Source organism: Rhinoderma darwinii, unplaced genomic scaffold, assembly GCF_050947455.1.
Source record: "Rhinoderma darwinii isolate aRhiDar2 unplaced genomic scaffold, aRhiDar2.hap1 Scaffold_922, whole genome shotgun sequence".
NCBI classification, from domain to species: domain Eukaryota; kingdom Metazoa; phylum Chordata; class Amphibia; order Anura; family Rhinodermatidae; genus Rhinoderma; species Rhinoderma darwinii.
In genome coordinates, this window is record NW_027464495.1 from 78039 (window position 1) to 91909 (window position 13871).

The 13871-nt window shown below is 42.8% G+C and overlaps 1 long non-coding RNA gene across 1 annotated transcript; it reads left to right on the forward strand.

The window, feature by feature from the left end:
* Positions 1-5627: 5627 nt before the first annotated feature.
* On the forward strand, positions 5628-12995 carry LOC142732867 (uncharacterized). Its single transcript, XR_012879707.1, has 6 exons — positions 5628-5713; positions 8427-8554; positions 10438-10504; positions 11319-11382; positions 11964-12095; positions 12929-12995. It is a non-coding gene; the product is annotated as an uncharacterized LOC142732867 (long non-coding RNA).
* The last annotated feature ends 876 nt before the right edge of the window (positions 12996-13871 follow it).

Genomic DNA, 13871 nt, shown 5'->3' on the forward strand with positions numbered 1-13871 from the left:
ACAGGTACTGTGTAAAAGATAATTCGCAGCAGATGGTGCAGAGTGAGATTTGCAATTTTCTATATATATATATATGCCATGTCAGTGTCCGATATGGTGTCCAGCATGAGCCACCGGAGATATACACCCCATAAGCTGTAATGTGGGTTCTCCCGGGTACGGCAATACCCTACATGTGGCTGTTATTAGCTGCATGGGCACATGGCAGGGCTCAGAAGGAAAGGACCACCATTTGGCCAACTGGAGCTTTTCTCGTGCCAAGTCATGTATGCAGAAGCCCCTGAGGTATCAGTACAGTTGAAACCCCCGAGAAGTGACCCCATTTTAAAATTTACACCCCTTAAGACATTCATCTAGAGGTGTAGTGAGCATTTTGACCCCACAGGTACTGTGTAAAAGATAATGCCCAGCAGATGGTGCAGAGTGAGATTTGCAATTTTATATATATATATGGCATGTCAGTGTCCGATATGGTGTCCAGCATGTGCCACCGGAGATATACACCCCATAAGCTGTAATGTGGGTTCTCCCGGGTACGGCAATACCCTACATGTGGCTGTTATTAGCTGCCTGGGCACACGGCAGGGCTCAGAAGGGAAAGATGAGGGGGATAAGCTGTGCGGAGTGTATCCACAGGGTAAATTAAAAATTAAGGGCTGTATGATAAATTTGAAAACAATCTTTCATACAGAGCCCTGGTTTTTCGGGACACGTGTCGCATTGGTATATTGTTTGCCTCCCTTTCCCCCTCTTTAAGCAGACTCTGCACCTCTTTTGACTTTTTCCCTTCTTGCCAGTTTGGGGAACTTCTCCTGGAAAGTGTTGCCCTTGTACGATGCGTGTGGCCTCGCTTCCAGAAGTACTGGGTGCTCCCTCGTCTTGGTCTTTAAAGATTAGATTCTTGATAACCACCTCATGAAATTCCAGGAAAGTTCCCCTCTGGCCTGCACATCGATGTAGCACGTACGCATTGTACAATGCCATCTGTATGATGTGCACGGCCAGCTTCTTATAGCGCAACCTCGATTTCCGCATGGCGCTGTACGGCTTCAGGACTTGATCTGACAAGTCAACCCCTCCCATGTACCTATTGTAGTCCAGGATGCAGTCTGGTTTGGGGATCTCTGTACTGGTACCTCGTACAGGTACATGGGTACTGGTGTGGCCATGTATTGTTGTCAATACAAGGACATCTCTCTTGTCCTCTCGGGGTGGGCACTGCTCATTATCCGTATAATGTAAGAAGCGAAGTATTGCCTCATAACGCATCCTGGACATGGCGATACGGTACATCTGGGTGTGGTATAAGACGTCCGTGCTCCAGTAGGTCCTAATGGATGGCTTTTTCAGAAGCCCCATGTTCAAGTGAAGTCCCCAGAACTTACCCAACTCTGCTGCATCTACAGGGGTCCACCTATGAGATTGGGCATAAAATGATGTGGGGTTCTTAGTAATATACTGTTGGGCATATAAATTAGGAATCATGCACACGACCGTAGCCGTGTGCACGGCCGTGATTTTCGGGTCGGCCGGCTGCGGACTGTCAGCGGACTGTCAGCCGCAGGCCGCCCGCAAATCGCGGGACATGCACATGGCCGCGGCCATTGTTTTCAATGAGCCCGGACCGCAGAACCGGGCCGTAATAAGACATGCCCGTTCTTTCTGCAGTCCGGGCTACCGGGCCGTGCACGGACCGCAAAAACTACGGTCGTGTGCACGGCCCCATAGAAAAGAATAGGGCCGCAATTCTCCCTTGGATTTTCGGGGGAATTGCGGCCCCAAAAACACGGTCGTGTGCATGAGGCCTAAGTCTGGGAGACCATAAGATCTATAAAGTCATCAGTGAAGAAGAACTTGAAAAAGTCCATTTCACTGAGCCCTGCCGTATTAAATTTTATCCCTGAGCTGCCCGTGTACTCTGGGATTTGGGGCTCATAAATGTCTGGTGTGGGGGTTCAAATGGGGTCACTTCGCTCGGGGGCTTCAACTCCAGTGGTGGTCCTGGGGCGTCTCCTAGGGGGTTACTCTTCTTCATCACTGGATGAGGAGGGGGATAAATAAAACAGAGTCTCACCATCCGACGACTCAGTGTCGGAGGCAAGAAATGAATATGCCTCTTCGGCACTAAATGTCCGTTGGAACATGTTTGATTGCTTGCCTAACTAGGAGCCATATGCTGCTACCTAAACCAGCCCAAAAAATTGGTGTTTTTAAAAAACGAGTGGGCTTCCCTGAGAATAAATCTAACTAGGGCGAGGGTTCCTAACACTAAACATAATTAGATTATATTTGAACTTCTCTGAGACTAAATCTAACTACGGCGACTATTCCCTGACACTAAACCTAACTAGATTATTCCGAGCTTCCCTAACAATAAACCTAACTACGGTGACGGGTGCCTGACACTAAAACTATCTAGATTATTCCGAGCTTCCCTGACGCTAAATCTAACTATGGTGAAGGGCCCCTAACACTAGATCTAACTACGGTGACGGATTCCTGACGCTAAATTCCTTGACGCTATACCGAACTACGCTTTTTGACGGTTCCCTGACACTAACTAACTCTAATACTAAACTAACCAGTTAAATTGTCTAAATTAACAGGTTGTTTTTAAAAAAAAAATTATATATTTTTTTATTTTATATGTTTAGAAAAAAAAGAAAAAAATAATCCCCAGGGACCAAGAAATTAGTCCTGAAGACTAAGAAGTGGTCAGTGATAGGAGATAACTGACCAAAAATGTGGGGGGAACACAAGGAGGAAGGGTACAGGACTGGGCAGTGGATTGGGGAGGTGGAAAGCAGAAAAAAAGTATTTTTTTCAATTTTTTTAACTTTTTTTCACTCTTTTTCTTCTATCTCCAACAGAGGCGTTCAGGGCAGGTGCCACAGGATGTGATGTCAGGGAGAGGAAGTGAAGAGGCCGATCGCCACTATTGGACAGTTACTCACTGACTGACCAATAGTGGCGATCATGGAGGCGGGACCATCGCGACAGGTCCCGACGTATTGAGCTGTGATAGCCTGCTGTCGGAAACAGCAGCTGTCACAACTTGTGCACGCGTCATTGAAAAATGGCGATGCATTTTCCCTGCGACCGTAATATTCCGTCGCTGAGCGCAAAGGGGTTAAAATACATTGAATACACAGTGTCAAGAAACTTTAATGTAACTTTTTCAATGGTTTTCAATGACTTAAAGAGGCTCTGTCACCAGATTTTGCAACCCCTATCTGCTATTGCAGCAGATAGGCGCTGCAATGTAGATTACAGTAACGTTTTTATTTTAAAAAAACGAGCATTTTTGGCCAAGTTATGACCATTTTTGTAGTTATGCAAATGAGGCTTGCAAAAGTCCAAGTGGGTGTGTTTAAAAGTAAAAGTCCAAGTGGGCGTGTATTATGTGCGTACATCGGGGCGTTTTTAATACTTTTACTAGCTGGGCGCTCTGATGAGAAGTATCATCCACTTCTCTTCAGAACGCCCAGCTTCTGCCTGATCACGCTGTGACGTCACTCACAGGTCCTGCATCGTGTCAGACGAGCGAGGACACATCGGCACCTGAGGCTACAGTTGATTCTGCAGCAGCATCAGCGTTTGCAGGTAAGTAGCTACATTGACTTACCTGCTAACGCCGAGGCTGCTGCAGAATCAACTGAAGCCTCTGGTGCCGATGTGTCCGACACGATGCAGGACCTGTGAGTGACGTCACAGATCTGCACTGCCAGAAGCTGGGCGTTCTGAAGAGAAGTGGATGATACTTCTCATCAGAGCGCCCAGCTAGTAGAAGTATTAAAAACGCCCCGATGTACGCACATAATACACGTCCACTTGGACTTTTGCAAGCCTCATTTGCATAACTACAAAAATGGTCATAACTTGGCCAAAAATGCTCGTTTTTTAAAAATAAAAACGTTACTGTAATCTACATTGCAGCGCCTATCTGCTGCAATAGCAGATAGGGGTTGCAAAATCTGGTGACAGAGCCTCTTTAAGTGATAAGTTATCACGCTGCAGCAAGTTATCAGATTCAGGATAAGGATTCCTACATCCAAACAAAGAAACAAGAAGTTCATCTGCTCACCAGGCCGTCCATGTGTCCAATAATCTCTCGGTGCGTGGATAATAGTCTGGTAACTTTATGGAGCATTAAAATGGAGGCACACAGCCCCCTGTAGATGATGGCACACAGCCCCCCTGTAGATGAAGGCACACAGCCCCCTGTAGATGATGGCACACCGCCCCCTGTAGATGGCACACAGCCCCCTTGTAGATGATGGCACACAGCCCCCCTGTATACCATGGCACACAGCCCCCCTGTAGATGATGACACAGACACCTCTCCGGAGAAAGCACCATACCCCCCCTCCCTGTAGTAATCTTCCGGGACTCTTTCTGTAAATTCAGGACAGTCCCGAAAAATTTTCTACAGTTGACAACATTGTCCCCTGTACTAGCGCCATGATACCCTTGTAGTGGGCGCAACAATATCCAAAATTTTTGGTCTGCCTGAATGCCTCACATACTCACCGATGCATGACCCATGAGACTAGAGACCACACCTGTAGAGGACGGCGCTGCATCGGTGAGTATGTGTCATTGCGCCGCCGACAGCCAGCAAGGGAGCCAATAGTTCCCTTGCCTCTTGAATCCCCATATCACAGAACCGTTTTTAACGGCTATTACATGTATTGACAGCCGTTAAAAATTGATTCATTGACTCCTATGGGGGCCGTCTGGCCTTGAAAGCGGCCAAAAATAGGACATGTCCTATTTTTTGAAGGCCAATATTCACGGGTGGTTAAAAAAAAGCCATGTGAATACACCCATAGAACATCATTGATCTGAAAAAGGAAGTTTTTTACTGTCGTGTGAATGTAGCCTAAAACGAAATTCAATAAAATGTATCCTTTATTAGTTCAAATGTTGCCATCTTTACCTTGACTTTTAACGCATTAAATAAACAATCCCTTATCTTGACTTTTTCAATGGCTTTTGTTGTGTGATATAACGCTGCAATAAATGATATTTTATTTCACATATAGTGAAAAGTAGTAATCAGAAAATAGGTTTTTAATGTTTCGGTCTATACATTCGACCTTCTTTAGACACGGATTACGACCGTGGATACAGATATGCGGCGCTTGTGACCTCGGTCGCTATTGGATAATGGCGCCATTATTTTTGGATTACTACTTTTCGCTATATGTGAAATAAAGCATCACTTATTGCATAATACCTTGGAGTGCTGAGTTCCCATTTTTTACACATTGGCGTGGAAGCCTACTCACGCACCCCTGAAACACGGAGTGCTGGGGAATCAAGAAAGTATCATGCTGCAACAAGTTATCAGAGTCAAGTTAAAGATGGCTACATCTGTATAACAGTATAAAATCCATCTAGTAACAGATTACACGTTTCATACATTACATGTTCTTAGTCGTAGCCCCTATAATAACACATGTATCTTTCTTCCATGTTTATAAAACAGCAGCCCCATGTAACCCCTATATCCAGTGTATACACAGACAGTCTATCCAGGCAGTAGGAGATAATCGATGATGTAACTGATACTGCAGCCATTTATGATGTCACTGATGATGTCATAGACAGTACTAGTCGTTAGGTTCTATGTGCAGCTGGATTACATATTTTCTACTATTTCTGCCAATGATATCTGGACCAGGACTGTGATTGACTGTGTGATTGGCAGGTAAGATGCAGCATTTTATCATTAATTCTACATGTTACTAGATACATGAAATATATACGCTCTAGAAATCTCATATAAGGCCAGATTCACACTGGACATTACTGCAGCAATTTTTAACCACACCAACACCTCATCACAACTATATGATTGTAGAAGGATTTTTTTCTGGTGATTGTCGGGAGTTGGGTTTGCTTTTTTTTTTTTAGACAAAGTTCAAGTTCTAGTAAAATGTTTCTATTAATGCAACTAACAACTGAACATGTGGATTTTACATTCAGATTTCAATGTTTCATATTTTCTCATTAAAGTTACAACTTAGTACAACACAGTATGTTCACACAGCCTATTTTCAGACGTTTCTTGGGCCGTAAACACCCCGAAAAATAGCTGAAAATACAGAGGCTGGACGCCTCCAAACATCTGCCCATTGATTTCAATGGAAAAAGCGGGCGGTTTGTTCCGATGGTGCATTTTACGTGGGCGTTTGATAAAGTCAATAGAAAAAAGCTGTCAGTAATGTGGAATGTGACTTCTCAAGTATTTTCTAAAACAGACATGTCCAGAGAGATGTCAGATCCTCTATAATTTTATACTTTTTCAGTTTTCAATATGACGTCTAATTTTTCTGCTAAGTCTTTGTTTACATCTGTGTTGCAGGCTCTGTTAGTGGTTCTGCTCCTATGATACAGGAGTACAGCGAAAATAGCAACGCACATGTGAACAGAGCCTTAGTTGGTAGAGGGAACTCATTTATATTATCTTCACTGTTTACATATTTTATTATATTCTAATTAAAATTAGATATTATTTGTATTTTCTCAGTTACAATGGAGAATTTGGGGAGAGGTGATTCTTCTGACTGTCTTCCATCTAGATAATTGTAGCTTATTAACCCCTTAAGGACACGGCCAATTTTAGCCTTGAGGACAGAGCAATTTTTTTTACATTTCCCTCTTTGCATCCCGACGCTCATAACGCTTTTATTTTTTGTACGACGTAGTTGTATGAGACTTTGTTTTTTGCGGGACAAGTTGTACTTTATGTACGTACCATTTTTTGGTACAAATACATTATCGTTTAATTTCTATACATTTTTAATTAGATTAAAATGCAGAAAAAAAGCAGTTGTGCAGCAGTTTTAATATTTATTTTTTTTACACCATACACCGATCATCATAAATAATGGTATAGATTTGTAGTACAGGTTGTTACGGTCGTGGCGATACCAAATATGTCTATATTATTTCATGTTTTGGGACTTATATTTTAAAAAGTTGATTTATTATAAAAAAGGTGTATTTCTGTGTATTTTATTTACTTTTTATTTATTTATTTACCATTATTATTTTTTTACATTCATGTAACTTTTTTTTTTAATCCCATAAAGGGATTTATCATTTTGATTTTTATTTTGTAACTGCAATGTACTGGCATAGATCTATATGCCAGTACATTAGCCTGTTACTGATTGTACACAGGCAGTTGTTAGGGCATACCTCAGTATGCCCGAACAACAGGAAATATGTTCAGACAGCCCTGGGGTCCTTCACTGGACCCTGGGCTGTCTGGCCATACGAGTTGTGGGCTTTGATCGCATCACAGTTATTTTCTGTGACGCGATCAATGTGCAGTCCCCTCTCCTTGAACGCCGCGATCAGCTGTCATCGCGGCGTTCAAAGGGTTAACAGCGGAGAGAAGATGTTTCTCTCCTCTCCGCTGTCAGAGCGGGGCCGTGACTGTGTATTACAGCCGTTGCCCCACTCTCGATCGCGCGCACAGACGCGCAGGGACGACTGTCACACAGGACGAGTATGCTCGTCCTAATGCGCGAAGTGCTCGCCGCTCAGGACGAGCATACTCGTCCTGTGTCGGCAACCAGTTAAACAAATTTACATGTGTGTACAAAAAGCTCATCTCTAATATATAAACCTATTATTAGACATATATCACATATAAAGAATATCATTTTTCCAAATAAAAAAACATATCTTTGTTAAAAGTATACAAACATAAAAAAATAACAATCGATGGAACAAACCGGATTCAAGCCGGCATCAGCCGATCACATAAATGCACACTCATAGATGTGACTCATACAAAATCCTCTATAATAGCTAGGGGAGAAAAATAGGAACAAATATTTACCAGATGGTTGTGAATAGTCTTAAACAGCTACCGTATATTATCCTAATAAGGCTCAGCAGTAGCCAGGGCTGGCCTTAGGGGTGTGAGACCTGTGCCATTACATAGGGCGCATCCCTCGAGCAGGTGGAACGTGGCGCTGCGCTGGCTCCCTTCCACTGCTTGTGTTTTAGAAGCAGCCGGGCAACTCAGCAGCTGCCTTTCCGCTAGGGCGCTTCTCTCACTGGCGTGGCATCTCTAGCAGCGACAGCGGACATGAGGGTGCCCATCATGGCCGGTGTCGCCGCTAGCAGCCGCTGTGGCTGCTACAGTTGTAGTGACGCCACATTTAATAGTATCTGCATCTTTAAGACGCAGATACTATTGAACACTATAGCAGAGCGGAGAGTATCTGTCACAAAGTATTGCAGTTTTTTATGCATTTTTTTAATGCATTTTTACCATACAACAATTATAGGCCATGTCCCTAAACATTCTGAAACTATCAGCATTGATTGTATAGTATCAGACCATGGCTATGGACAAAAGGAAATAGCAGCACCCGGTTGTCAATTTCTGCTTACATTTCCAGGAGTAATAAAAGAGGAACGGCACAATGAAGCGCTCTATCATGGTCTCAGGTCCAGGTGTAGGAGGGCTGCTCAAAGAATAAGGAGAGCGCCCAATTAATGCCCAGTATAGAAAGTAGGAGAGTCCAAGGTAAGTGCCGAATATTTATTGTATCTCTACACAAGTTATATCACATATTTACTGGCTGGATGCTTTTTAGTAATCATGGATATTTTCTCTGGTACCGAAATCAAAGAAGCCAATTTCAGTTTTTTCAAATTGTCCCTCAGAAAATAAGGTTGTACTTCCTAATATTCCTCGCTTCAATGCTGGGGGTGGAAGAATAGAAAAAATGTCCCTTGCAAAATGTACTGAGCGCTTATTACTGACAAGCTACAAACCTGTAATATATTAGGAAAAGAGACCAAGTGCCTGGAAACCCGATGTGGTCAACTATGGATCCAGACTAAGCTGCCACCTAAACTTATTTGTTGTCAGCAAACTTGGTGCATGCCCAGTATATTCATTACATGTATCCAAATTATATGTGTCCAGAGACGCCACAAAACAAAAAGAGAATCAGAAACTCCACTTTTCTCCATGGTTTCCCTTTAAGGTTTGGTTTATATAGAGACATAACGTTTAGCTCCTTGGCATTGATGTCAAATCTATACCAGGTCCCGCCAATCACCATATACCATATATAATCTGGACACCACAGACACAATAGGCTGGTTTTATGGAAAATGTGGTCCTAGGCAACCAGCAAATTAGACTCGCACCCACCCCCATCCCACCACAAAATCTTTTTATACAGTTTTTTTTTATTTATCTGGTGGTCTAAGGCAGTGAAAGGGTTCAGTGTAAATTCACTGGTGGTTTAAGGATGTTAAAGCGGCTCTGTCACCAGATTTTGCAACCCCTATCTGCTATTGCAGCAGATAGGCGCTGCAATGTAGATTACAGTAACGTTTTTATTTTTTAAAAACGAGCATTTTTGGCCAAGTTATGACCATTTTTGTAGTTATGCAAATGAGGCTTGCAAAAGCCCAAGTGGGTGTGTTTAAAAGTAAAAGTCCAAGTGGGCGTGAATTGTGTGCGTACATCGGGGCGTTTTTAATACTTTTACTAGTTGGGCGCTCTTAAGAGAAGTATCATCCACTTCTCTTCAGAACGCCCAGCTTTTGACAGTGCAGATCTGTGACGTCACTCACAGGTCCTGCATCGTGTCGGCCACATCGGCACCAGAGGCTACAGTTGATTCTGCAGCAGCATCAGCGTTTGCAGGTAAGATCGACTTACCTGCAAACGCTGATGCTGCTGCAGAATCAACTGTAGCCTCTGGTGCCGATGTGGCCGACACGATGCAGGACCTGTGAGTGACGTCACAGATCTGCACTGTCAGAAGCTGGGCGTTCTGAAGAGAAGTGGATGATACTACTCTTCAGAGCGCCCAGCTAGTAAAAGTAGTAAACACGCCCCGATGTACGCACATAATACACGCCCACTTGTACTTTTACTTTTAAACACACCCACTTGGACTTTTGCAAGCCTCATTTGCATAACTACAAAAATGGTCATAACTTGGCCAAAAATGCTCGTTTTTTAAAAATAAAAACGTTACTGTAATCTACATTGCAGCGCCTATCTGCTGCAATAGCAGATAGGGGTTGCAAAATCTGGTGACAGAGCCTCTTTAAGGGATTATTTTTAAATTATCTGGTCGTCTAGGACAGTTAAGGGGGTGAAAAGTAAAATCAGGATTCCTCTAGGAGATGGGGCATTTGGGATTGGCATTTGTAAATTGCCCAGATTGTGACCCCCCTAATGCCAGTCATGGACACCAGGGCCTGGGTGTGACTGCAACCTCTTCACCCTTATAATTATGTTCTCTGGGTTTACACTAACATTACAAAATGTGTTCAATGTCTGACTCGTCCTGTGATAGAAAATGAAATGTGTGAAAGTAAATATATTATTATTCATTCTAGATATGGGCTTATTTTATGTTTATTCCATTATGTATTTTACAGACATTTATAACATCTGATTATGTGGCACCAGTGACAGCCGACATGCTAGGATATATACTGTATATATGTAAGTATTATAGCAAATAACAACCTATAGAAATTCTATAATCTGATGTCATCCAGAATGTTCCTATAGAGACACATGACAAGACTGTGGGAACTAATTCCCCAATGTTGTTAAACCAGGCCCGGTCTTAGGGGTGTGCGACCTGTGCGGTTACACTGGGTGCATCACCTGTCACTACTGAATGGGGCGACACTGGTCTTGATGTCTGGGGCACCCATTGCTTGAACTCTCAATCCCACTCTTCATGTAAAAAAAATAAAGGGCACTGCTCAGGGTGCAGATACATTCCCTTAATAATGGATTACATTACAGTGTGGCGGACAATATCTGTCTGGCGGTGTTATTTGGGCACTGTACGATTGCATTATTTGAGTACTATATTCTACGCCATAAAGCTGAATTCACACGCTGCAGAATTGCTGCGCGGCAAAATTCACAAGTGTTACAGGTAAATAGTTACAGTTTCAAAAACTCATCCACATGTAGCAAAAGTAAACGCTGTGAATTTTGCTGCTGCTCTATATTATTATTATTATAGACATGCTACATAAAAAAGATATTATGATATTAGTAATATATAAGGGACTTGTTATTTATGTAATTTCCTAATACATTGTTGGACTATGGAGGCAGTACACAGCGCACACAGTGTCTACATTACCAGTACTGCAGTCTGTGCGCCACATACAGGTCCGTCCACATGAAATTGCTGTGTACATGAGCCCCAGTGTATATTTCCTTCATTGTTGGGTTGTCTATACTGAACACACCTCAGTCTGGAGAAATAAAACGACACAATTATTGTTTTTTCCAGAACACCTTAAGATCGGCTGCCTGCTGCCAGGGGACTCTCCGAAGCAATATTTCATCTATGCAAGGTGCGTCTATTATTAGTTACTATGTGCAGTGTCCACCAATACCCTCCACAGTTAGAATGACACTTTTTGTATGTGCTGGGTCAGAATGCCCTTTTGTATGGCCCCACAGTAATGAAGCCCCCTTTTGTAAGCCCCGACTCAGTCCTTTTATTCCTCATATTAATAGCGCCCCCTTTGCGCCTATAAAATAAAAAATGATACTCACCTAATAGACGACCAACCGGGTTAGACATTCTGCTTCCTACAAAATCAGTGGCCTGGCGCAGACGGAGTGACATCATCATGCTGGGCCTCTGATATCATTAGTATACTCCGGGTGCCTCGTTGGCTACAGGTCTGAATTAGGCCATGGCCTACGAAATCATATGGCACGGCAGGAACCCAATGGCTCCCTGCGCCGTTATTGTTTGTCCAATTTCAGGGGCGTATGGAGCCCCAGAGCTGTGGGCCACCCCAAATCCCTGGACCCCTATTTACCCCTTTGGTAATCTTACACTGGTTGGGGAACTGGACTCTGTTCTAGATGAAAATGTTGCCATTGATTGAGATTTGTCCTAATACATTGACTTTCTTTCTCCTAGAATTAATTCCTCATAAGAGTTAATGATAACCACACGTCCCAGGAGGCCAGATCAAAGATTAAGCAGAGCCCTCCACCTCACCTCACATAATGTTCTACATTCAGCCGGACAAATTCAGTAGGAGAGTCCAAGGTCAGTGTATTTTATTAACTGTATCTCTAAATGATCGCATAGGGCGTATTACTGGTCAATACTGAAGAGGGCGCTACCACCATTGATGGCCTGGTCACCCTCAACTTACACTCCCGATCCGACATTTAGGGCCCAAACCTATCATATAAAAAAAACAGAAAGATTCAATCCCTAGTTTATTGACTGGGTGATGTTATTTGAGCACTGTAAGATTAAATAATTTGGACACTACATGGTGCATCATAAGGGGGAGGACGTCACAGATACTGCACATGTCACCATTAAACCTAAGTCCGGCCCTGGATGTGACACAATAGCTGCCACGTGACATGCCATCCACACTGACATGACCGCTGTGGCCTAGTAACTAAAGACAACAAAATCACCAGCGCAGGAGCAACAGGGAATTTTAAAAATTAGTAGGGACTATTTGTTATTTTTAGACATATGTGGCTCATACTAAGGTTTTTGAAACTGTCAGAAAATCAATTTAATAATTATTTTGTCTGTTGAATCCAGAAACACAATTTACCATTTTCTACTCTCTCTACTCCAGTCCAAAAGACTCCACAAAAGACAAATTAGAAGTTTTCCACTAAGAATAAGATTATATAGGAGAATAACGATAAGCTCCTGGTCCTTGATACAAAATCTATACCAGGGTCCTCCAACTATCATGTGCCATTATACTGCTGGTGTTATTTATGTGGCAGGGGGGCATTGGACTCTTCCTGTGATAGAAAATGAAATATGTGAAAGTAAATATATTACTATTCATTACAGATATGGGGCTATTTTATGTATGTGCATTAAATCCATTATGTATTTTACAGACATTTACAACATCTGAATATGTGGCACAAGTGACAGCCGACATGCTAGAAGATCCACTGGATATATGTAAGTATTATAGCAAATAACAACCTATAGAAATTCTATAATCTGATGTCATCCAGAATGTTCCTATAGAGACACATGACAAGACTGTGTGAACAAATTCTCCAAGGTTGTCAATAGGCAGATCATATATTTGTTGATATGATGAACCATACTAAGCGCACGTCATAATATCTTCACAGTTTATACTTTTTGTTCCAGAAATACTTATGATCGGCTGCCTGCTGCCAGGGGGACTCTCTGAAGTAATATTTCATCTATATGCGGTATGTCCATCATTGTTACTATATACAGTACCCACCAGTAGCTCTGTACATTGAAAAAAGTGATGAGCGGGCAAAATGCCAAGAAAGGCATAGCAGTGGGGAACTTTGGATAGTTGGTAGGAATAGGCATAATGTAAGTTAGGGGTATCTTTGTCCAAAATGCTGGCCACATTGGGACTGAACGTAGGTGTAAGGTAATTGGGTGAGGGGACTTAGGGTAGTGTAGTGGAATTTTAGACAGCTTTGGTCTGCCAAGAACATTTGCGATGTGTCAAGGCCTGGTTAAAGTATCTACAATGGCTTCAGGAAGGGAGAGTAGTAACTAGGGGGCCCGTCAATGACCTCGATTTCACGGCGCCACAGGCTGGAAGTTCAATAGGCCTAAATTAGGGCTAATATTTTGGTGTGAAACTGGAGGCGGCCGTACCACTATGATGCAATAGAAAAGGACTTAAGTGAGTTGCATTACACAGTCATGATCTGCAGGCATAGGTGATAATGGACACTGGCAGAATGTTTTTATGTTTACAGCACTCAAGCGGAAAGCAATGGAAGGTGCCGGGATATTGCCACGTATAGAGCCCCCACAAGTCATGTAGCACACAGAACCTGG